Source organism: Peromyscus californicus, unplaced genomic scaffold (assembly GCF_007827085.1).
Source record: "Peromyscus californicus insignis strain IS unplaced genomic scaffold, ASM782708v3 Scaffold_16__1_contigs__length_79575227, whole genome shotgun sequence".
Taxonomy (NCBI): domain Eukaryota; kingdom Metazoa; phylum Chordata; class Mammalia; order Rodentia; family Cricetidae; genus Peromyscus; species Peromyscus californicus.
Window position 1 is genome coordinate 72,204,777 of NW_026294458.1, and position 23,744 is coordinate 72,228,520.

General features: G+C 47.2%; 1 protein-coding gene across 11 annotated transcripts in view; it reads right to left on the minus strand.

Moving 5' to 3' along the window:
* CUNH21orf62 (chromosome unknown C21orf62 homolog) overlaps positions 1-23,744 on the minus strand; it is a 113,460-nt gene that overhangs the window by 73,616 nt on the left and 16,100 nt on the right. For 6 of the 11 annotated variants that reach the window (XR_008218914.1, XM_052741149.1, XM_052741152.1 and 3 more), the window contains 3 exons: positions 18,091-18,204; positions 10,991-11,215; positions 10,428-10,626 (listed from right to left, as the gene is read on the minus strand). The gene's annotated coding sequence lies outside the window, so the exon portion shown is untranslated. Of the gene's footprint in view, positions 1-4,906; positions 9,569-10,427; positions 10,627-10,990; positions 11,216-18,090; positions 18,205-20,018; positions 20,103-23,744 lie in introns of those variants that run through there. The other 5 variants (XM_052741146.1, XR_008218915.1, XM_052741148.1 and 2 more) reach the window with 5 other exon arrangements.

Consider the following 23,744-nt stretch of genomic DNA (forward strand, 5'->3'; position numbering starts at 1 on the left):
AGGCGTGCACCAGCACCGCCCAGCTGGTTCTTGTTTTGAGACAGGCTCTCACTTTGTAGCCCTGGCTAGTCTGGAATTTGCTGTGTAGACCAGGCTGTCCTCAAACTCACAGGGTCCAATACCTGCCTCTGCTTCTTGAGCATTGGGATTAAAGATGAATATTACCACTTCCATATCCACTTTGTTTTGTGAGATTAGGTCTCTCCCTGATCTGGGACTCACCAATTTGGTTAGGCTGTCTAGCCAGGGAGCCCCAGGGATCCTCTAGTCTCTAGGATTACAAGAACATGTCCCCATGCCTGACTTTTTTTTTTTCTTGATAACTTGGATATTTGTTTTGTTTTGTTTTGTTTTTTGGTCACAGAACACTCTTTGCAGTAGAGGAAACCAGCATTGCAGTCTGGTGGTGTCTTGGCTTCTTCACATAACCAGGACGTGGCCATCCTTCAGCACAAAAGCCCTCATGGCACGTACCTCACTGAAATTCAGGACCGTGCCTGACTCTGTGTGGGTGCTGGGGAATGAACTCAGGTCCTCATGCTTGTAGGACAAGCACTTTACCCCCTGAGCCACCTCCTCTTTGTCCCCCACTCCCCTGTGTCTCTCTTCATGCACAAGAAAGTCTTCTTCAAAGCCCCTCAGAAAATGCCTTCCTGTCCCACTGGCTACAGAACTGACCTGTCGAGGACCCATCCATCAACTACGCTGGAACCATTTATTGGCAAGGAACACGGAACAAAGTGGAAGGACCAGGACTCTGGTGACCCACATCCCGGGGTCCCACCCTGCTCAGAAATACCTAGGTGAGCTGAGCAGGGCATCAATACGAGCGAAATCAAGATTGTGTCTGGCAGGGAAAAGGAGAGAAGCGGTGTTGGAGGGGAAGGCAGCCCCCAGCCTCCGCCCTAGCCCCGAAGAACATCCACCATCGCTCTCCAAAGCCCACATTCAGGAGGGATGTGGGAGAGTTCACTGGGAATGGTATGGACTTTTGAAACCTCAGAGCCCACCCCCAATGACACACCTCCTCCATCAAAGCCACACCTCCTAATTTTTCCCAAACATTCCTACCAACTGGGAACCAAGCATTCAAATACATGAGCCAATGGGGGCTATTCTCATTCAAACCACCACAGCCGGATACCCCTGGCACCTAGAACCTTGTGGTCCAATGTGGTACCCAGACCAGCAGCCCCATTACCAGAACTCTGGAAACAGACTGATAGCATCCTAGGCCCTGGGGTTGGAGGTTTAGTTTAGTAGTAGAGGGTTTGCCAAGCAAGTGCAAGGCCCTGGGTTTACTCCTCAGCTCCAGAAACAAAACAAAAAAGACATAAAACACCCTGATCCAAAGCAACTTAAGGGAGAGAGGGTATATTTGGCTGACACTTCAGGTCACAGTCCATCACTGAAGGAAGTCAGTTTAGAAACTCAATTCAAAACATGAGCAGGAATCATGGAGGAATACTGGTTGCTGGGTCCCTCTTAGGCTCATGCTTAGCTAGTCTTTTTACACAGCCTGCTCAGGGAATGATGCCTCCTACAGTGGCCTGGGCCCTCCTCCATCAATTAACCACCAAGATAATCCACCACAGAAAGGCCCACAGGCCAAACTGATCCTGGAAATCCCTCGGTCAAGACTCCCTTCACAGATGACTCTAGGCTGTGTCACAGTGACAGTTAAAGCTAACTATGATGACAGAGGCCATCTGAAGGGCACACTGCTCTACTGGGAGTTTACCGCCAGATATACCTTAGAGACCTCTTCATTCAAAAATCCCTTTGCTTCCTTCATGCTCTGTATAAATCATTGGTTAGAAGTTAGAATTTAGCACTGAAACTGCAGAAAGCATTTTTTTCTCTTTTCCCTGTTTACTGCATCTATCTCAAAAAGAGGCAGGAATTAAATCTGCAGGGATTAGAAAAAAATAGACCCATGATGAGGCAGCTGCTAATTAAGACCTGTCTTGAAGATTATTGGTTTAATACAGTGGAAAAAAACAAAATCCCCCAAAAGAACATATTTTAGTTTTGATGGAGGATAGACAGGAAAACAGAAGCGTGTGTAAAGAATCACTGAGTGACTGATAAATAGGCTTAAGTCATTTAAAGCGGCCCCCAGTGCAGCTTCCACAGTGTGTTCCAGATCATCTAAATTTCTAAATACCTGGAGTATATTTGTAAACATGGCAATCTCACATGTTATTGAAGGGCACATTCGTATTCAAATGAGCACACAGGAGGGCTTAACAGCTGATTGCAGTGTGAATGACAGTGACTTTGAACTGGTAGGTGGGGAAGTTGTGCAGAGAAGGGGTACTAACGCAATCAGCACACGGAGATACACGACTTACAGCAGCAATACGGGAATTTGCTGCCCAGGATTCTTGACATGAGAGGAAGATTCCACGTTAAGGAAATGTGGGTAAAATGAACAGTCAGAGGGTAATGAAGGGCAAGAAGGAAGGATCGGAGCAGATTTGAGGGGCAGTATAAACCTGTCACAACCTTCACCTCTTTTCTAAGTCATCCGTGGGACACCCTGCACCTCTGTAGGAAGCAATTGTTCCAGATGTGGCTCTGTTCAGGCGTTAGTCTCCCCCGAATGGTGCCTGCATTACCCATTTCATCCTTGCCAGGAGCCTGCGGGCAGCTGGTCCGTGGGAAGGAACAATGAGAGCAGGAGGAGACGGGGCAAAGGCGTGGCTGCAGGTGCCCTGTGCCCAAGATCCCAACATTAACCTTGATCGTCTCTCTCCCTGGTGGCTTGGACTTCGAAGCAGGAGTCTTGCTTTTCCAACCACTGCCATTGTGGACAAGGTGGCATTACCAGTGGGATTTGTCTCCTCTTCCTAGGCATCTAGCAGGCAGTCACAATGAGGGGGGGAAACTGAGGCCAAAGTAAAGAAGACCAGGAAAGAAAGCTCTTTTGTTTTGGGAGGGGTCATGAGCAGTAGGGCAGGGTTGTGACCTCAGCTTGAGTCCGGGGAAGGTGTCAGGGGATGACTTTCCTCCATCCTCTGGTCACCAGTCTGTGTGGGGGTCAGTCAGCAAGGACCAGCCGACCTAAGGTATCTGTAGAACACTGGGAAAAAACTAGACTCCCGTTTTTATCCCCAGTCCTTCTCCATCACTCTCTACCAGCATCTTCACCTTGAGTTGCCTATCAACCTATTGATCTGTAGTCTAGCCTTATCAGTCACTACCACCTTTTTATTATCTACATCTACCGATTAAGCTATTGTTTGATTTGTATCTTCTTCTTGCTATATGTGATGCTCAGTATGAATTGTCAATGTGACAGAATCTAGACTCATCAGGCGAACAGGCCTCTGGACAACCTGTGGGAAATTATCCAGATTAGGATCAGCTTCTGAGAAGAGGGGACTGTCTTGATTATGTAAATTGATCTGGTAAGACCCATTTTTAACTCAGGACCATTTCCTGGGCAGGGAACCTGGGCTATATAACATAAAGAAAGCAAGCTGAGTGTGAATGTGTTCACTGTTGTCTGTTTTTAGCCGTGGGTGTGACCACTGCCTTAAGTCCCTTCACTGTGACTTCCCACTGTGATGGACAGTACCCGTGAGCTAAAATAAGCCCTTTCTCCCTTAAGTTGCTTTTGTCAGGGTATCTAAGCCTGGGAGCAGAAAAAAGAAACCAAGGCAATTGTATATACTGCATTTGTCTGGTCTGTCTTCCTATCTTTATTGTCTGGTCTATCTAGATATCTTCTATACTGTTCTTATCTGTCTATCATTTATATCTACCATCTCTCTTTTTATGTCACCTGCATCTGTCATTTATGCCATGAACTAATCGGTACCATCTATGGGATGCAGAAACACAGATATGATTATGTTCCACTCCTCATTTCTCTAATTAAACCACTGATTCCTCCACATTCACCACAAAAAGTCAGAACTTTTAACTAAGACATTGAGAGTATTTCACAACCACTCCCCAGTTGGGCCTTTGACTTTCTTTTGCCCCTTCCCTCCTCCTCCCCTCCCTTCCCTAGAAGGAACAGAGCTGGACTTGGCATTGGATGTCCCACAATTTGAACCACGACTTCCCAAGTGAGCCCATTCATCAACTCTTTCAGGGCCAGCCATTCCCATCCAGCCTGTCGACTGCCGGTCTGAGAGGGCCTTGAGACCCTTGGACTTCTTGTCTCCCCAGCCCCATCTCTTGCTGTCCCGTCTCAGCCCTGTCTTACCACCACCCCGCCACCCTGTCTCTGCAGTGTCCTCTCTGGAGAGCTTGTCTCAACCAGCCCACATCCTGTGGCCTTTGCTTTAGAGATCCCACTTTGTCAATAGCCACAGTCTGTCTTCCACCAGTTCCCTTCCACCTGACAGTTCCCTCTCGCTGTATCATGGTGCCTTGGAGGATATCTGACTGGACGACCTTTGTGTGAGAGGTAGGGGGAATGTGCCTAACCACATCATCTACTCAAGTCAATGCCAAGGCCCCGGCACTACAGCCACTGCCTTCCGGTTCTACACCTGCATCTTTTCATCTGCACACAGCTGGCCAGTTTCTGCACCACACAGGGCTGCTGTGATTGGTGACTGGGTGGCTGCAGAGGAAATATTTGGAAGAGTGTTTGCTGTATCATAGTGCTCATCAAACTGGATGTCATGAGTGGCCAGAAAGTCCCTCTGTGCTGAGTATTTGGCAAAACTGTGCCTGGACACTGTGATTTTGATAGTGTTACTCTGATTCCTTTGGAGCCCACCCAGTCACCAATCACAGCAGCCCTGTGTGGTGCAGAAACTGGCCAGCTGTGTGCAGATGAAAAGATGCAGGTGTAGAACCGGAAGGCAGTGGCTGTAGTGCCTGGGCCTTGGCATTGACTTGAGTAGATGACGTGGTTAGGCACATTCTCCCTACCTCTCACAGACCTCTTCATGCCATCACCGTCTTATGCCTGGCTGTCCTGACTGGCACAGCCTATCACACTGTATGATGGGGACTGTCTCCAAGGACACACTCTGCCAGCTGTCCACTCTGAAGGGCTTCAGTGTTCTCTGCTCTTGCACAGTTGGTGGGTCATCTGGTCATGAAGTCATGGTCGGGATCCCACACTGACCGTGGTGTGTCCTCCTACATGGCTTTGGAATGTCCTATTTCATGCAGGGCGCTCACAAACCTTCTGCCTCTCCCACTTTGGTGCATGTCCGACTTCTGACCCAGCCAGGCCTCTTTCAGTTCTGAGTACCCAGAAGAAACTTGAGTGTGCGTGGACGCACTCCACCACACAGAGCCTGGCACAGCTCGTGGCTTGCTTGTCTGCCAAGGGTGGGGAAAATGGCCGTGAAGACACCCCCACTTCTATTCCAGGGTGGGTGAGGGCAGAAGTGATGTCAAGGTACCCAGCATCCAGCCCGGGCTGCTTCCTGGCTGATGGCAGTTGGGATGAGTTAGTTTCCCAAGGCAGGTTACTTTGGGGTTGAGCAAGATGAGACCTTTATCGGATTTCCCAAGCTGATTAGAAGAACGCACTAAGAAAAGAGGCTCCTCATGCACAGAGGTGGATGAGGCTGGCATTTGCATGGGAACTCGGTAGTAAGAGGCAGACAGCAAGAGTCAGAGTTGTTGAGGGATCCTGGGAGTTCTTATTTTTTCCCCCTCAACTCAAGTGACACATTTCATAAACAGTTTTGCTTCCCAGATTGTAAAGGGAAAGATTATTCTTAATTTCAGGATAAAAAATGTTAACATTTTAGGATTTTCTTTTTAATTAATAGAGAGTTGGCAAAGACGTGTGTTACTATAAGCAACAGATATCCAGGTGAGATTCACTGTTACAGTGACTGGAAGATTTAGTTTGGGTCTGGTGTGACAGTTGATTTTAAATGTCAGCTTGCCACAACCTAGAATTACCTGGGAAGAGTCTTAATGATGAATTATTTAGATCAAGTTTACCTACCTCAAAATTATAAATTATCATTCAGTTTAATTAAATATGTCTTCAATGAATGAGAAGCTATATCATGCCCATGCACTGGGAAATGGAGAATGTTAAGATTTCAGCTTTTCTCACATTGGTTTGTAGGTTCAGTACCATCTCAGCCATAATTCTAACAGGGAGTTTTGCAGAAACGGATAAGCTGATTATGAAGTGTTTATGCAAAGGACCTGAAATGTTAAAAGAACTACACAAGAAGAAAATGATGGGGGCAGCTGACAGCAGCTGTCTCAGGACATGTCTAAAAACTGTCTTTGGAAGGCCTTGTTTCCTTGGTGTCCTCCAGCCCCTCCGGCTCTTTCCAGCTCCTCTTTCACAAAGTTCCCTGAGCTCTGAGGTGAGGGACTTGATGAAGACATCCTACTTAGGGCTGAGTGTTCCAAGGTCTCTCTCACACACATTGTCTGGCTGTGGGTCTCTGTATTTGTTCCCAGCTACTTCAGGAGGGAGCTCTTTTGATGATGGCTGAGCAAGACACTGATTGATCTATGACTGTAGCAGGATGTTGTTAGGAGTCAGTTTATTGCTATGTCCCTTTAGCAGAGCAGTAGTATTTGGTTTTTCTCTAGGTCCCTGGGTTATGTACTGTTAGGTTCTTGGTCACCCAAACAATGTCAGGTATGGAGCGGTCCTTAAATCCAGTCAGATCTTGGTTGGACCTCCCACAAGCTTTGTGCTACTACTACACCAGTGTATTCTGCAGGCAGGTCACCATTGTAGATCAAGGGGTTTGTAGTTGGTTTGGTGTTTACCTTTCTCCTGTGGTGGTGTGCAAAGTTCCTTCCAGTACCATGAGTATTAGTCTACAGGGGTGAAGGCTTCATGTGAGCACCAGCATGACCTCTCTGTGTTCACTGTGTTGTGCCAATGTTGTCTTCAGCAATAGGGCCTTACAATCAGTCTGTGGAGAGCAACCAATAGCCTTGGCCAGAGCCTGGCACACGGATGTAGAACTCTCAGGGACACCCCGACACATGCCTGGCCTCATTGACATTCCTGAACCACAGAGGAAGGTTTCATAACGCCTTTCGTCTATCCTTGACTCTAAAGCCAGAACCACATGGCCAAAGCTGCCAACTTCTGCTGCTTTCTGGGGCTGGAACATGGCCCCCTCGTTCAATTCCATCTTCACTAACTTTCAGTGGTTTCCTTCACTGCTTAAGCTTGGCTGTTCTGGAATTGTTCTGTAAACCAGGCTGGCCTCAGACTCAGAGATCCACCATCCTCTGCCTTCTGAGTGCTGGGATTAAAGCCGTGAACCACCACACATTTTCTTTACGGGCTCTGAGCTTTTTCTTTAAGCTTTCTTTAATTTCTCTTCACAAGTTGGAAACTTAGCTGGTTTGGGATCTTACCCTGAGGTCACCACTCCCTTTTTTCCATTTCTTAAGTTACATTTTGAGTTTTAACTACTGCGCCTTAGAGATCCACGAAACAAAAATGCCTCTGATCTGCAAGCCCCTTGCCCAAGGATGGATAGTTCCTGAAATGCTGGAGGCTGTTGTTTACAGGCAATAACAAGGCACACGTTTTCACTCCCCTAAACAAGTTTGTTTGACCCTTTTACACCAGATGTGCTTGATCACATGTGGGCTGGAGGGTCACAGGCTGGAGGTACATCAGGATGTATGCTTGCCCCTGATTGGACCTGACGGGAAATGCAATGAATTATCGGGTTTTCCTTGCCATGCTTGATTCTGGGCCATTTCCCAAGAACTTGGGCATGGACTTGCCCAGAGCCCACCCACCTGGCCAATATTTAATTAAAGCTTACTTCAAATTTGGCTTTAAACTGTGGTAGTGGTCTTATTCTCTATCAGTGGTATTAACAAGTTAACACTAGTGACCACACAACAGAGTCCATATTAGGCTGTTTTGAGATTTCCTCTGCCAAGGGAATTCATCCAAAATTCTCACTTTAGCCTCAGGTAAACTTTTCAGACAAGGGCAAAAAGCAGCCACATTCTTCACCAAAATATCACAAGAACAATTTCTAAGGCAACATACGAAAATTCTCCTCTGAAACCTCTTGACCCAGCCCCTACAGTTCAAATCACCCTTAACACCACTGTCTTCCATGCCTCTACTGGTATATGGCCAATTAAGCAGTGCTTCAAGTATTCCATTAATTTCCTAACCCAAACTCCCAAAGTCCACATTCCTCCAAACAAAATCACAGTCAGGCCTATCGCAGCAATACCCCAGTTCCTGGTACCAACTTCCGTCTTAGTTAGGGTTTCTATTGCTGTGAAGAGACACTATGACCATGGGAACTCTTATAAAGGAAAACACTTAATTGGGGTGGCCTACAGTTCAGAGGTTCAGTCCATTATCATCATGGTGGGACATGCAGGCAGACATGGTATTAGAGAGGTAGCTGAGAGTCCTACATCTTGCAGGCAATAGGAAGTGAACTGTCTCACTGGGCGTGGCTCGAGCATATATGAAACCTCAAAGCGTGCTTCCATAGTGACGTATTTTCTCCATCAAGGCCACGTCTCCTAATAGTGCACTCCCTTTGGGACTGTTTTCTTCCAAACCACCGTACTCTCGATCAAATTAATACACTTGGAAGAGCTGATTTTTCTTTTCTTAGTGCAGTTTTGCTGCTTCTAGGATTATCTTTAATACTAACTGATAAGAAGAGAATAAGAGGGAAGTGGGGGAGGAGAAAGAACCTCTTGAATGGAGGCATTCTGGACGGTGTTGCCAAGCCAGGCTTTTGCCAACCTTTGAGTTTCAAAGGCTGCTTCAAGTTCCATAATGAGGAATATCTAATTACTTTAACCAATTTTAATAGAAGATCAGCTATTTCCAGTGTTTTGCAACACAAATATGCTCCCGCGAACATCTCTGTAGCATGGCCAAGCATGCGCCTGTGGCTTCCCGGGAGTAAACCCTGCAGGATAGCTCAGCAAAACAGGAGCACATTTTAAGGCTCTTAAAGCATATTACCAAATAAACGACTCCAGAAAGGTCTGAAGAAGCCAGGCTTGATGATTCATGCAGTAACCCCAGCAGTGAAGAGGCTGAGGCAGGAGGATCGAGCTTAAGGACAGCCTGAACTCCACAATGAGACCCTGCCTCAAGACTAAAACCAAAGTTCAAGCACAAAAGCTCGGGGCAATTCTATATCCACCAGCAAAGAGTAACGGTGATTTTTTTTTTAATTAGAAAGTATCATGCTTTTTTTTTTAAAATGTTTTTAATTGAAATAAATTGTATCACTCTGTTCTTTCCTCCCACCAGTCCCTCCCAGTACCCTCCCTCAACCCCAACCATGTCTCCCCTTCTCAAATTGACAGCCTCTTTTTCATCGATCGATTTTGTTACATACATAGACATATGTATGTAACAGAACCTGCTGGAGGTAATGCTTGTTGGTGGTGTACATACGGTCTCACGGCGGACCACTCTGCGGCAGACAGCCAGGAAGGGGAAGGCTGGTTCTCCCTCTCCCCGCAGTCCTGTGTGCTTTTCCGTTGGTTGTTTGTTGTTCTCTGTTTGTTCTGTTTTAACACACACACCACAGTGCGCATGTGGAGGTCAGAGGACAACCGGCGGCCTCACTTCCCTCCTTCCACCACGTGGGTCCTAGAGAGAGAACTCAGGTCCTCAGGCCTGGGGACACCTGCTGAGCCGTCTCACCGGCCCATGTTTACCATTTTTTACCTACTCCTGATAGATGCTAGTCAGTCTATATTTTTAGTGTTTTCTCTGTTATGAAAGAAAAATCATGCTAAATATAAAAATAGCAAACAGTCTATGACAGGATATTTATGTGTTGCTTCAGGCGCCAGATTTGGAGGCTGATGTTTTCTGTTTTGTCTGGAGACAAGGTCTTGCTGTGTCATCCAGGCTGGCCCTAAACCCTCCTGCCTCAGTTGCCCAAGCACTGGGCTTACAGACATGTACCACCATGTCTGGCGGTGCCTAAGTCTTACCAGCCAGGCACTCAGGCAGAAACACTTGGTTTTCATCATAGGATGCCCATAAACTTGCTTTCAAGCCCTTGCTCCGACTCACTGCCTGTTGTAGACCAAATGTGTGACTACTCAGCATGGAGACGCCGGGACCCCGAGTGTGGCTGTACTTGGAGAAAGGAAGTAGTTCAAGTTAAAATGAGGCCACAGAGGACCGTCCTGGTGCAGCCATCTCCTGAGCACCCTTGGGAGAAGAGATGTAAGTTCAGTCTCCCGTGCGTGCTCTCCGTCTCTCTGTCTATGTGTGTATGTGTCTCTGTGTCTGTGCCTCTCTGTGAGTCTCTGCCCCGCACCGCCCCTGTGAAAAAATAGCCATCTGTAAGGCAAGAGGTCTCAGAATGAAGCCTACCTTGCTTGGACCCTGATCTTGAACATCTAGCCTCCAGAAACTTCGAGAAATCAAAGCAAAATGTTCACCCACTGACCCCCACTCTCACCTCTCCCAGCCCAGGGCGTGGGTCCTTGCTCACCTTTGGTGGGGAGCTTCTTCCTCCACACTTCACAGGCCAAGGCCAGATCTCCAGCCTCCTGTGAAAGTGCAGAAACGGGAAATATTGCAGAATGGCAGCTTTGGAAGCAGTACCCCTGGAAGCAAGCAGAGCCCATCTGCAGAGCAGGTTGTGGACCTCAAACCAATGGGCAATGACTAATTTTTCAACCTGGGAAAAGCTGGAGATAAGTAGTAACAGTTTAGAGAATGTTCTGGAAACCAGGCCAAAAAGCCCTAAGCAGGTGTGTCCTTGTGCAGCTTCTTGGAGATGCTTCATCTCGCTGCTAATCCCAAGTTAATTTCTAGCCTTATTAAAGACTTAAAGCTTTATCTCCATCCCACCCCCACCCCCGGAAAACCAGATGCACATAAATGACACTTATTTCTGTCATTTTCCCAGGGGTCCCAGTGTCTGGGCATCCGAATCTTTTTTTTTTTTTTTTTTTATTTCCACATGGATTAATGAGAGTTGTGTGGCTCTGTCTTTGTCTCTCTGCTGAGTCCCCGGGACAGGTACCTGAGGGAGTCAGAGCTAGAGTCTACCTGCCAAGAGGATGCAGCAAGGGAGACCAGAAACAGGTCCCCAGCACTGTTGAAATGGGTCAACAGAATCCAGCACAGCTCATCCCAGGGCCCCCTGCCACTTCGTTTATACTCCACCGGGAAACTTGTACGGGAGCCAGTGCTAAAGACGGCCCTCACAAACAGCAGGCAAGCGGAGACAGGAGAACTCAGCCAAGAAGACCCTCCACGCTCCTCTAATCCGGCCTGCACAAAGCCACAAAACAAGACAGCAGAGAGCTATGTGAGTCTCCAAAGGACACGCCGTGAGTGAACGGAAGACCCACTCAAGAACTCACTGTGGACGAAAGCCAGGTGACCATTGGTAGCCATTGGCAAGGACACATATAGGGTGAGGGGATAAAAATCTCAGCTTTCCGCCACAGGCAACAATTGTGATGAGTCTAGCCGTGAGGAGGTGGGACTCAGCATCGATAGTATATTTCCTCTATCCAAGCACCTATTTGAAAAGATTCCAAACTGCATAAATGATTTGAAACCTATGTTCAATTAATTTTTTATTGTTTGAAATTTTCTTGATGTTTTCATCAAATCCACTCCCATTCCCTCCCCCCCCCCAATTCCTCTCCTAGCCCCCACACCCTCCACCATACACTTTTTTTTTAAACAGTGGACTTGGAGCATTTGAGCAGGGACATGAGAAGAAAAAAAAACTTCTGAAGTACAGGAATAAGGTATACCCAGGTTTGGGGATAAAAAGAACCAAGCACACCTTTGTTCCAGGGACTAAGGTGATGGTAAAAGTTTGCTCTGCAAGCATGAGGAAGGACCATGCTGGCCACAGGGCCTTCCTCTGTGGACAACTGGAACAGGATGGGGTGTAGGGAATACAGATAAGGAGATCGGATCACAGACAGAACACGTCACAACCAGGAAAGGCTTGGGGTCCAATGGGGGCAGCTTGGAGGCCAGGCCTTCGCTGGCTGGGCTGACTTTGTTAAGTCAGGGTAAGAAGGTTGTATGTTGGCCTGAAAGGAGCCGCAGACGTTCATGGCTGGGACCCGGCTGTGGGGAGACGCACTGGTACCTGGGACGAAGGGAGTCTTGAGAGCCGTCTTCTCTCAAGGTGTGTGACACTCTGACTTTCTACATCTTTGTTCTGGGCCGACAGGTTGGCTACACTGCAGTCTGCTGTCAAGAACTTGACTTTCAGGGTCAGACAAACCTGTTCAAATCATACTCCGATCTCTGTTCCATGTGTGGCTTTGGAAAACTCGCTTTACTTCCCTGAGCCTGTTTCCTCTGCTGTAAGACGGGGCTAATTATACCAACTTGCAGAGCTGGGTGATTTCACGAGACCTGCTTGGTACCGCACCTGGCACAAATGCTCGTGGTAACTATTGCCCTGAGAACAAATGTTAAGATTGTTTTAAAGCCAACTTAATGATTTTCACATCATGCCCTCACCCCCTACCCACCCAAAGATGGCCATTACAGATTTTATTTTTGAGACAGGGTCTTGCTATGTAGCCATGGGTAACCGGGAACTCACTATATAGAGCAGGATGCCCTTGAATTCACAGAGAATTCTGCCTCTGCCTCACAAGTGCTGAGATTAAAGGCATGTGCCACAATACTTGGCTTGGTTTGCCGTTACAGATTATATTGGTTGGGTTTAACCCTTCCTGGGGAATTGGGGGTCTCTCTCCTCCTTTGATGAACATAAGATAATACTTCTCTAGTCCCAAGTTGTTGTGGAGCCCTGGAGCCCTGGTCTTTCATTCCCTCTGCCTATCCAGGGGAATTCTGTGCCAGGTTGCCTTCTCTCTAAATGCTAGCTGACCTTTGAACAGGTAGAGAGGCCAGAAGAGGCCTCTGTGATGGTTAATCTTGATTATCAGCTTGGTGGGATCCAGAGTCACCTAGAAGACAAATTCTGTGCCCGTCTGTGAAGTGTCTTCTAGATGAGGTTAATTGAGGTGGAAAGATCTACCCTAAACAACAGTGGCATCATTCCGTGGGCTGCGGTTAGGGACTAAATAGAAAGGAGAAAGAGAACTGAGCATAAGACTCGCCACCTTGTCTTGGACTGCAAATGCAATGTGAGCAGTTGTCTCAAGCTCCTGTCCCCATGTTCGAGGACAGTACCCTTGAGCTGTGAGCCAAAATTAACCTTGCCTTCTTTAAGTCACTTTGGTTTGAGTGTTTCATCACAGCAACTAGGGAAGTTACTAACACAAAACCCTCAGGACACTCTGCCCTTACACACAGCAGGCCGTGGTGAGCAGCAGGGGAAGCATCCCCAGCTCCCTCTCTAGAAGAGGAATAGCAATGGCTCCAGCCCCTGTGGAGGTCAAGCCATGTCTGGAGGGAATGTGGGCAGCGGAGACAGCTCAGGTATTAAGCACTTACCAAGCAAGTCTGGGGACTGGAGTTTGGACCACCAGAACTTCATTCCTGGTGACCATAGTGGTCACCCCACAATTCCAGCCTCAGGAGGTGGAGCTCTCCAGAGCTAGCTAGCTAGGAGAAGAGCTCTATCAGCAAGCTTTGGGTCTGACCGCAAGACCTTACCTCACTACATAAGGTGGGAGAGCATTGGAGGATGATTCCTGACATCCTCCATAAGCATGTACATACACGTGCGCACACATACACAAGCGTGTGTGTGCTCACACACATGCAAACATGCATATACATACGCAGGAAAAGTGGGAAAAGGAAAGGAAAGAAATGGACACGTTCAAAGGGGAGGACTTTGGGTGCTCATGGGAAGGAAACCGAGAGGTGTGGCCGAAAGGAAGGGATGAAGGCTGGAGAGAGAACACACGACAGTCCCTTCTTGCCTGAGATTTGATTATGTGTACATCAAGAGGAGCAGGCAGTTGCTGGGTGGGAGCTCTAAGGACAGACTTGGGGTTTATTATAAAAAAAAATGATGCAAAGGAATGTGGGCGGGTGGGTTTCCTGCCTTGGAAGTGTTTAAGTCATGACTCCACGATTTCTTGGCCAGTCCCCGGCAGCAAGGCAGGCATTAGTGGGGGTCCTGCATGGGCCTGTGGGATTAATGGTCTTTGTCTCTGCCTCTTCCTTAAGCCCACCTTGGTATCTGAGTGGGAATTCAACTCCCCCCTGCATGAGTTTCCTATGGCCACCATAACACAGTTAGTGCCTTAAAGGGTTTATTCCAGCCCAGGTCTCAGGTGAGACATCTGAACCAGCCATCGGGGACACTGAGCTCTCCCTCCACAGGCTCTAGGGAGAGGTCCTTTCTGCCTCTACTAACTCCTGGCAATCACTGTCACTTCTTGAGTGGCATTTCACACAAGTCTCCTCCATCTTCACAAGATCACCAACTCCCGTGGTAAGGCTTCTAGTGACTGGATTTAATCTACCCTAAATCCAATGTGATGACACTCTGAGGTCCTTCGAGACTCATCGGTGAAGACCCTCTTCCAGGATGCGTGGGAATTTGAAGCACATGACTTAACTCCCCTTTCTTTTTGGGTTGGTTCCCTTTTCTTTCAGCCATAACTGTTTAGAACAAGAGGTTGCTGTGATTTCTTTCTCTGGTAATTTGCCAGGAATGCTTTGCCAAACATAAACAACCCTAGATTCTAAAGATTTCATCTGGGGCTAGGGGTGTGGCTCAGCAATGGAGCATGTGCTCAGCATGTGTGAGGTGCCAGATCTGATTCCCAATATTATGTTCTAGGGGGTACGCACACAACGCATACACACACCACCACCACCACCACATACACCCCATGAATACACACCACATTTAAATAATCAGCCTGTGCTTAGAATTTCTTAGTCTTAACATGTTACTGTCCAAAAATGTTGAGAAAGACGGAGAGAAAGAAGAGTGTCCGAACATGTGAGTCTTCCTGTGTGAGAGGCTGTCTCAGGGGAGGTAGATTTGATGTGCACAACCTCAGGAAGAGCAAAGAGTCATTAGGTAGGCGCTCTAAGGCTGTGCTCAGACCTTTGGGGTTTATTATCAAGCAAACCAGTGAAATCACGGCCTTTCCTCCGCAGCAGAGTTGATCCGCTCGGTTGGCTGCTGTTGTTGCTGATACAGAACCCGTGTTGCCAGACTTCCATCTTGACTAGGGACCAGCAGTGCCTACATCCTTCTCTGAGCTACTGAGGCAGAGGCGCAGACAACATTGGTCATGCCCCACTCATCTAAGGTCAGTCTGTTCCATTACACTACCGAGAAAATCTAAGTGTTCCAGGAGACTGTCCGTCACACAGCACCCACTGTTGAGACACCTTCTTCAGGGGTGCAGAATGATGATAAGGATTATAAATTTGGAGGTGAACCATTTATTATTGTCTTCTCAGTTCTCTGGAGGCTCCGTGCTAGGCTCTGACTACAGAGTGAACTACAAAGAACCCAAAGACTAGGACAGAGTAAGAAACTCGCTCCTTCTTGGGGCTGTGGAGAAGGCTCGGGCAGTGAGGACTGAGGAACTGAGACAGCACTCACAGAAGAAGCCAGGGGCAGTGCCATGTTTACACAGCCCGGTGCTGGAGGGAAGGTGGGGGAAGGGAGAATGAGATGCTTGGGTCCCTAGGTGTCGTTGCTCAGCCACTCTGGTTGCATCAGTGGTGAGCTCCAGGTTCTGTGAGAGACTTCTTTCAAAAACTGAGGTAGTGAGTGGTTGAGGAAGACCTCATGATCTCAACCTCTGACCTCTCTGTGCATGTGCACACACCTGCCCTCACACCTGTATACACCCACGTGAGTGTGTAACACACACATACATACACACACACACACACACACACACACACACACACACACACACACACACACACAGAGTTTCTTCCTGTCTGTTTTCTGTCCTGGGTCACCTCCCTCAAGCAAGTTCTCTGCTCCAGCAGGGATCATTTTTCTCATAGAAGCAGCTTCATCCAGTGTGCCATACCCCCCACCCCCACCCGTGAGAATCAGCTGCCTGGAGCACCCTCCCTCCAGAGCCAACTTTCAGTCACTTGAGGCCAGGCTTCCAACACCAGCGACTTTAGCTCCAGTTCAGCAGGGCCCCTTCCTACCAAGTCTGAGCTGCTTCTAAGGCTTCCTGTACCCCGATGAGAAAGGTAACCTCCATAAACACTAGATGATGGGAAGGAAAGAAGGAGGCCAGGGGAGGGGGGATAAGGGAGGGAGAAAGGGAAGGAAAGACAGAGTGAAAGAAAAGGAGAAAGAAATCAAAGGTTTTCTGGGGTGTAAATATTCCACCATCATGACTTTCAAGCCAGCAGCACAGTTCCACTGAACACATAATTGGAGAGAGATGTCCAGCAGGCTCTTCTGTGGTACTAACAGCCAGCTGCCCCACACCAGGAAGCGAAACGGAGTCATCAAACTCTCTTCAGATAGGCTGCCTGCCTGAGCTATCACAGCAGCCAGGGACCTGGACCACCACACAAAGGGAGTAATTTCAGAGGATTTTTAACAATTACGTGCAAAGAATAAATGAACAATGGGTAGAAGATATTGTAATCCTTGAGCCTGAGAAAAGGAGGGTTCCCTGGAGCCCAGTGACAGAGGTGGCCACTTGACAGAACCTGGGTGCTTTATTCAAGGATGAAGGGAGCCTAAACCTGTCTCTTAAGGAGGGGTGGTCTAATTTCACTTCCTCAGTCCCTCCAAGCTATGACTATTCCTTGTTGGACCAGTCTCTGATGGCCTGGAATTACTCTGGTGTATTAGTTACTGTTGCTGTGATAAAACACCATGACCGAAACCATCTTCTAGAAGGAGGGGTTTATTTGGGGCTTACAGTTCCAAAGGGAGAGGAATCCATGGTGGTAGGGGCGGCAGGATCAGGAAGCTGAGAACTCTCAACCTCTACCCTAAGCACAAAGCAGAGAGGGTGGACTGCAAGTGGCCAGCAGCTTTTCATCTCCAAGGCCACCCCCCCAGTGATGTACTCTTCCAGCAAGGCGGTACCATGCAAGCCTCCCCAAAGAGCATCAGTGACTGGGAACCAAGTGTTCCACTGCCCAAGACGATGAGAGACAATCCTCATCCAAACTACCACACTGAACAGCCAACTCCTGGAAATCCAGTGTTATTTGGAGGCTGGAACAGAAAGTTAGGGGGGAAGTGCAACACCCATATAATTGCTCCCAAGCAGGGCCTGAACACAAGACAATTTTGTAGTTACAAGATAATCGTAGTTCACAAGTCATGTGAACTTGTGGCTCATCTGCGGGGAACAGGTGAAGTCCTATGTGATGTGTATTATCGCTATGAGCTCAGCCATTTCAAGGACTCCAATAGTTCAGGCTCAGAGAAAGCTTTCCATGGGTCAGGCTCAGGAGATAAATCCTTCCTATGGTCCAAGTTGCTGTGGGATGTCTTTCTGTATGCTGTGAATATGTGTTGCTCTGATTGGTTGATAAATAAAGCTGCATTGTCCTGTGGCAAGGCAGCTTAGAGGCAAGCGGGAAATCCGAGCAGAGATACGGAGAGAAGAAAGGAGAGGAGGGGGGACACCAGCCGCCTCCAAAGGAGCAGTGAGATGCCAGCAGACTGGTAATGCCACACCACATGGTAACTTATAGATTAATAGAAATGGGCTAAGTTATAAGAGCTAGCTAGCTATAACTTTTCAATGGCTAGAAAATAAAAAGAGGGAAATGGACATGTCAGCCATGTCCTTGGCTGTAACAGTTGCCATGTGCATTTAGCTTCCACAGTCCAGAGTTTCGTGTAACAGTGAAACTCACTTGCCAAGAGTAAGGTGTGTTCTGGAGTAAATTTGCATATCTAATGTGAGAAATCCACGGAGTCTATTTAATGAGCAAGGGGATTTATTGGGGGTAACTCACTATAACATGGGTATTTGTCGTAGGGTTTGAGAAAGCAGAGCTATGTCCCACGCTGATCTTCTTCCAAGATCGGCCTGGTCAGTCCCAACATCCAGAACCAGGAGGGAGCAAAGAGATGGCTGCATATGTGCATCCCAGGCCTTAAGGGTCCCTGGTGGCCACGCCCCAAGGGCATGTACTTCAAGGTCATAGCTAGATGCAACAGTTACCTGCTAACTCACTAGGGGCGATGCTTCAAGGTCATATCGAGAACAGCTACCCACTACACATACCTTTGTACCCCAGAACTGAGCTGCCTGCTCTTCCATGAAGGCTCCTGTGCACAGCGGAATTTTGCCCTGAGTTGGTCGGGAACTTGATGGTTTTGGGTGTCTTCCTGAGACAATCTGGAGAAAGATGAGGAGGGTCTGAAACTATGATGTCAAAATAATGTGTATCAGCCGGGTGGTGGTGGCGCACGCCTTTAATCCCAGCACTCGGGAGGCAGAGCCAGGTGGATCTCTGTGAGTTCGAGGCCAGCCTGGGCTACCGAGTGAGTTCCAGGAAAGGCGAAAAGCTACACAGAGAAACCCTGTCTCAAAAAACCAAAAAAAAAAAAAATAATAATAATAATGTGTATCAATTTTTTTTCTGGGTAAATCCAGAGGGTTACTGTCCAAATAGAAGATAAATTCTTTTCTGTATATGGCGAATCTTCTGCTATATTCAAAGTTGTATGTGGGTAAGTTCCCCCCTTGTGCAGCTCCCAGGGGGTCTGGGTCCCATTGGTCCCCTCACACACACTATTGCACCACTTTCTCCAGCAGCAGCATGGGCTTCCTGTGTGAGTAGCAAGGAGGTTCCTGACTACTCACTCAAATTGGCTCAGCAACCAGTTCTCTCTTTATGCCAGTATGCCAATGTTACATTTAGCATCCCCCGGGCTGGTGGATTACTTCTGGCTGGCACAAAATTCGTGGAGAACTACCATGGTGTAGGAGAAGGCAGGTATACTATCGTCTTCTGAGTCGTTCCTTCCACAAACTGTCCACAGCCACTGATTCATGCTCGGCTGAGTAGTTAAGTACTTCTGAGTCTATCCGAAAGTTGTGTCTACTGATAACTGTTTAAGTCAGAAATGGCTGTTGCCACACCCCAGTTACACCGCACACAATCAATCTTTCCGTTGTCCAGTAGTCTAAGCAAAGTTACATTTCCCAGCTCTGAGCTTACAGCTAATATGTGAACAAAAGGGGGACATTTTGTTGAAGGATGAGCTTCCTGGTCACCCTTACAACAGAACTGGTTTTCTTATCTCATAACCAGCAATTACACTTTTAAAAATTACATAGTTTAATGTGCGCACTAGTTCATATGCATCACGTGTGTGCAGGAGCCTGCTGAGGCAAGAAGAGGGTGTCAGCTACCCTGGAACTGGAGTTCCAGGGGCTTGTAGCTGTCATGTGGGTCCTGGGAGCTGAACCAGCATCCTCTGTGAGAGCAATAAGCCCTCCACCTGACTCATCTCTCCAGACCCAGTCATGCTTTTCTCCAGTGCCCAAACAGAGAAAAATATTCAAGTATGCTTGAATATTTTGCTGTCTCCCTAACTCTTGGGATATTTAATTAAGAATGGAATCTCAAATTTTACTGATTTCTATGAAGAGTTTCATGAAATTACAGAAAACATAAACCTGAAGTTGGTAAATTTCTTGTCCAAACAAACAAAAAAATTCAGACTTTATTCATCTATTTTCACATTTGGGAAACAGTAAAAGTATACATTTCGGCAAATTCTTTTTGGTCTACAAACTTGCTACAAAGAAAACGATTAGCTGTTTTCCTGCTGCTGTGAAAAGACACCATGATCAAGGCAACTTACAGAAGGAAGGATTTGTTTAGAGCTTACAGTTTCAGGGCATTGGAGTCTGTGGTGGCAGAGGGAAGGCAGCGGGCGGCAGGCCGCTAAAGCAGTAGTTGAGAACTCAGATCTTAAGCCACACACAGGTAACCGAGAGTGTATTGGGGATGGCTGGGGGCTTTTAAAATCTCAAAGCCCACCCCCCAGTAACACACTCTTCCAAGGCCACCCCCTCTAAAGCTCCCAAACAGCAGCCAGCTAGGAACTGAGTGTTGAAACAACAGGACTGTAGGGGACAGCTCTTTCACACACTACCGTCTACAAACTTGTCACCGAAGACGATGAAGAGTTCTTACTCACCCTGCCCTTGAAGGACGGTGATTCGCTTTGATTTCATGCTGATGTCAAGGTGTACGCTGGAAGCTCTTCTGTATTACATGTGCCCTAAAGAAGTCAGTACATCACATGCTCTGCTCAGCACTGTATTGCTTATAGACTGACAATGATTATAGACGCTTTGCCTCACTGGGTTCCCGCCAGTGTTCGGAATAGGTGCAGCCCAGGCTGGGCTGAGCTGGGAGACTAGGTCCGTTAGGTGCAGTTGTGTACTTTTGACTTAGGAGTTTTTCTCCTTTTGTTTTGTGTGCACGTGAACAAGTACCTACAGGTGCCCAAGCTTGTGCACGTGTGCATACTTTCCTCTATTGCTCTCCGCCTTATATTTTGAGACAGGGTCCTTCACTGGAGTGGAGCTCACCAATCAGCTGTATAAGATGGTCAGCAAGCCCCTAGGGTCCTCCTGGCTCCTCCTCCCCTGGGCTAGAATTACAGGCTCACACTGTCAAACCGGGCTTTTTATGTGCTGGGGATCTGAACTCAGATCCTCATGCTTGCCACAGCAAGTATTTTACCCTCTGACTCACCTGACTTAGGACATTCTCAGTGTGTAATGGGTTTGTAGGGATGTAACCCCACCGCCCACTGAGGAGCATCTCTAATGCCATCCAATGGGCTTCAGAGTATAAAATAATGGCCATTAACCAGACATGGTGGCCCTATAATGCCAGTACTCTGTATCTGAGGCAGGGTTATTTTGAGTTCAAGGCCAGCCTGGGCTCCATAGTGAGGACCAGAACTACCTAGAAAAACCCTGTCTCAAAACACCAAAATCAAAGCCAACGAAAACGATGGCCATTTTGGATAATGCCCATGCTGCCTTGACAGTTCCAGTGCTCCTGGAAACTGACTCCCATGGAGGAACCAGAATTTTCTCAGGGCAGTTTTCTACTCTCTGTTCAAGACACAGTTTCATTTTTGGTGCCTGTCCCAGAGATTTTCACCTGTGTTTGACTTTTCACGTACCTGTGGCCAAATGTGTGCAGCAATCCTAGGCTTCCGTTTTCTCAGAATCTATACCACTAAAACAATGCACGGATTTGTTATGGGACCCAGCCATCAAGATCTGAAAGTGACTGGAAATCCCATGATTAAGAAATTTCTTGGCAGTTCTCTCTTCTGCTGCGTACGCTGCTGGGGCCTTTCAACAAAATAATAATTTTCTGAAGTTGGGCATCTGATTCTAATCCAACAGGGACAACCACTGTAATCATGGCAGGTACTTATTGAGGGCTGACTGTGTGCCAGCCCCTGTGGGGAGTGTGTTTTGACATGGTCATTTCATTTCATCTTTAGGATAATCTTAGGATGTTTACACAATTAGTATGTTTTTCAGGAGAGGCTATTATGGCTTAAAGCATTAAATAGTTTGGCCCAAGTTTACAGGGCTAAGCAGGAGATCTGGGATTTGAACTCTAGAAGTCCGGCTCAGCTCCTGCCTTTAATTGCTAAGCATTCTGATTTCCTAATCATAGCCCTTTGTAAAGCCAAGATAACTGGGCAACTCTTCCCCGTAAGGAGATTTGGGGAGGTGGTCCTGTCAAATGGTGATAAGAAAGGGGGACAGTAGTGAAGACTGACCTCCATCAAGGGGCGCACTTTGAGTCTCTCTCCTGCATTGGTGCAGACACACGGTAGAGTTGCTTTAATTATGTGCTCAAAACATAAAAGCAAAAGGAAACTACAACATATTCATGTGCCAGAGCAGAACTGAAGAATGGTCTGACAGTCCCAGGATGCTGGACTTGGAGACAGTTAGAGATTTCTCACAGTAACGAGAATGTTCTGTGCAAGGCTGGGGAACAGAGTCAGGGATGGAGTGCAGCTCCCTCTTTACAGAGGGGGTAGGAAATGCTTCTGTCCACCCCTGGCTGGATTCCACAGCCAGTTAGGAGGGAAAATAAACAGCTCTACAAGGCAGGATTAGAACCCAGCATCCCCAGCAATCCTGTGAGGACCAAAGCTCTGAAACCACTCTATCTGGCTCTGAACTAGAGGCCTTCAGAGAGGAGACAGAGGCAAGAAACCCTGCAAGGTGGGGAGGGGGTACAGAGCCAAGATCCGCAGTAAAATAAGGCAAAATGACAAAGAACGAATTCTTGCCAAGCTCATGTAATTTCAAAAGCAACCAATCAGGAGAGCATGAAAACAACGGTGCAACGTGAAAACAGTTTTAAAAACCATTGTGCAGGCCTGGTGAGGCGGCTCAGAGGGTGAGGGCCTTGCTACCAAGCCTGAAGACCTGAGTTCAATCCCCAAGACCCACACGGTTGAAGGAAAGAACCAATGTTTAAAAGCTGTCTTCTGACTTCCACACACACTTGTTATAGAATATTATTTTAAGATGTGTTACATTTGTTTGTGCTCTGGAACATTTATTTAATGATGCAAAGATGTGTTGCATTCTTTTATGTTGCATTTGTTTAACTCTGTGAAGCTGTGTTACTGTGCTTGTCTAAAACACCTGATGGTCTAATAAAGATCTGAACGGCCAATAGCAAGGCAGGAGAAAGGACAGGTGGGGCTGGCAGGAAAAGAGAAGAAATAGAAGGAGAAATCTGGGAAAAGAAGAAAGACCAAGGAGCAAGAGAGAAAGGAGGACTTCATGGGCCAGCCACCCAGTCACCCAGCCACCCAGCCACCAGCTACCCAGCTACATAGCCAGACACAGAGTAAGAAGAAAAGGTATATAGGAATAGAGAAAGATAAAAGCCCCAAAGCCAAAGATAGATGGGATAATTTAAGATAAGAAAAACTGGCAAGAAACAAGCCAAGCTAAGGCCGGGCATTTGTGATTAAGAATAAGTCTCCATGTTGATTTATTTGGGAGCTGGGTGGCAGGCCTCAAAAAGAGCAAAAACAATCAACACACACTGTGACATGTACATGTGCACATATACACAGAGCAATAACGTTTTGTTTATTTGTTTACAACACACACATGGGTGGCATAGAGTTGGGTGGGTGAGAAAGTGAAGATCTGGGAGGTGTTAGGGGAGGGGAAAAGCTTGATCAGAGTATATTAGATGAAAAATATTTTTCAATTAAAAAATCAAGAACTAAGCATAACACAGGGGTGGTTGTGCTAAATAACTATCTCTTGAGTAAATGAAGAGCGTTATGGATTAAAAAAAAAAAAAAGAACAGATGAGTATTAAAAAGACAAGTCTTGAGTTGAAAGGGTACAGGAGCTAACGACTGCAACAGTCAATGCCCAATAGATGAGATAAACTCTAGACAGGATGGCTGAAGAGTGAATCAATGAACTGGAAGGTCATTCCAGAGGAATTCAGCCAGAATAATAAGTCTTCAAATGGCCAACCACACAGAAAGGTACTAGGCATTATTAGCCTAAGATATTACTTTAAAATGACAAGCAGATGCAGGAGGCAAGTGGGTCCTAACGCAGATGAAACGGGACTGTTGAAAACGGTAAGGGACAGCAGGTTCTCCTGTGTGAGAGCTGCCCCAGCCCAGGTGGGCCAGGGAAGCAGAGTCAAGGCCATGGGTATGTTTATGTAGAAAGAAGCTTTTATTATAAGGGATTGGCTCACGTGGTTTTGGATGCTGTTGAGTCCCAGGGCCTGCAGGATGAGCCTGCGAGCTGGAGACCCAAGAACAGAGTATGCAGGTCCAGTCTGGTAGGTAGGAGATAAGACGTCCATAGGGCCAGCGTTTAGTTCCCATCAG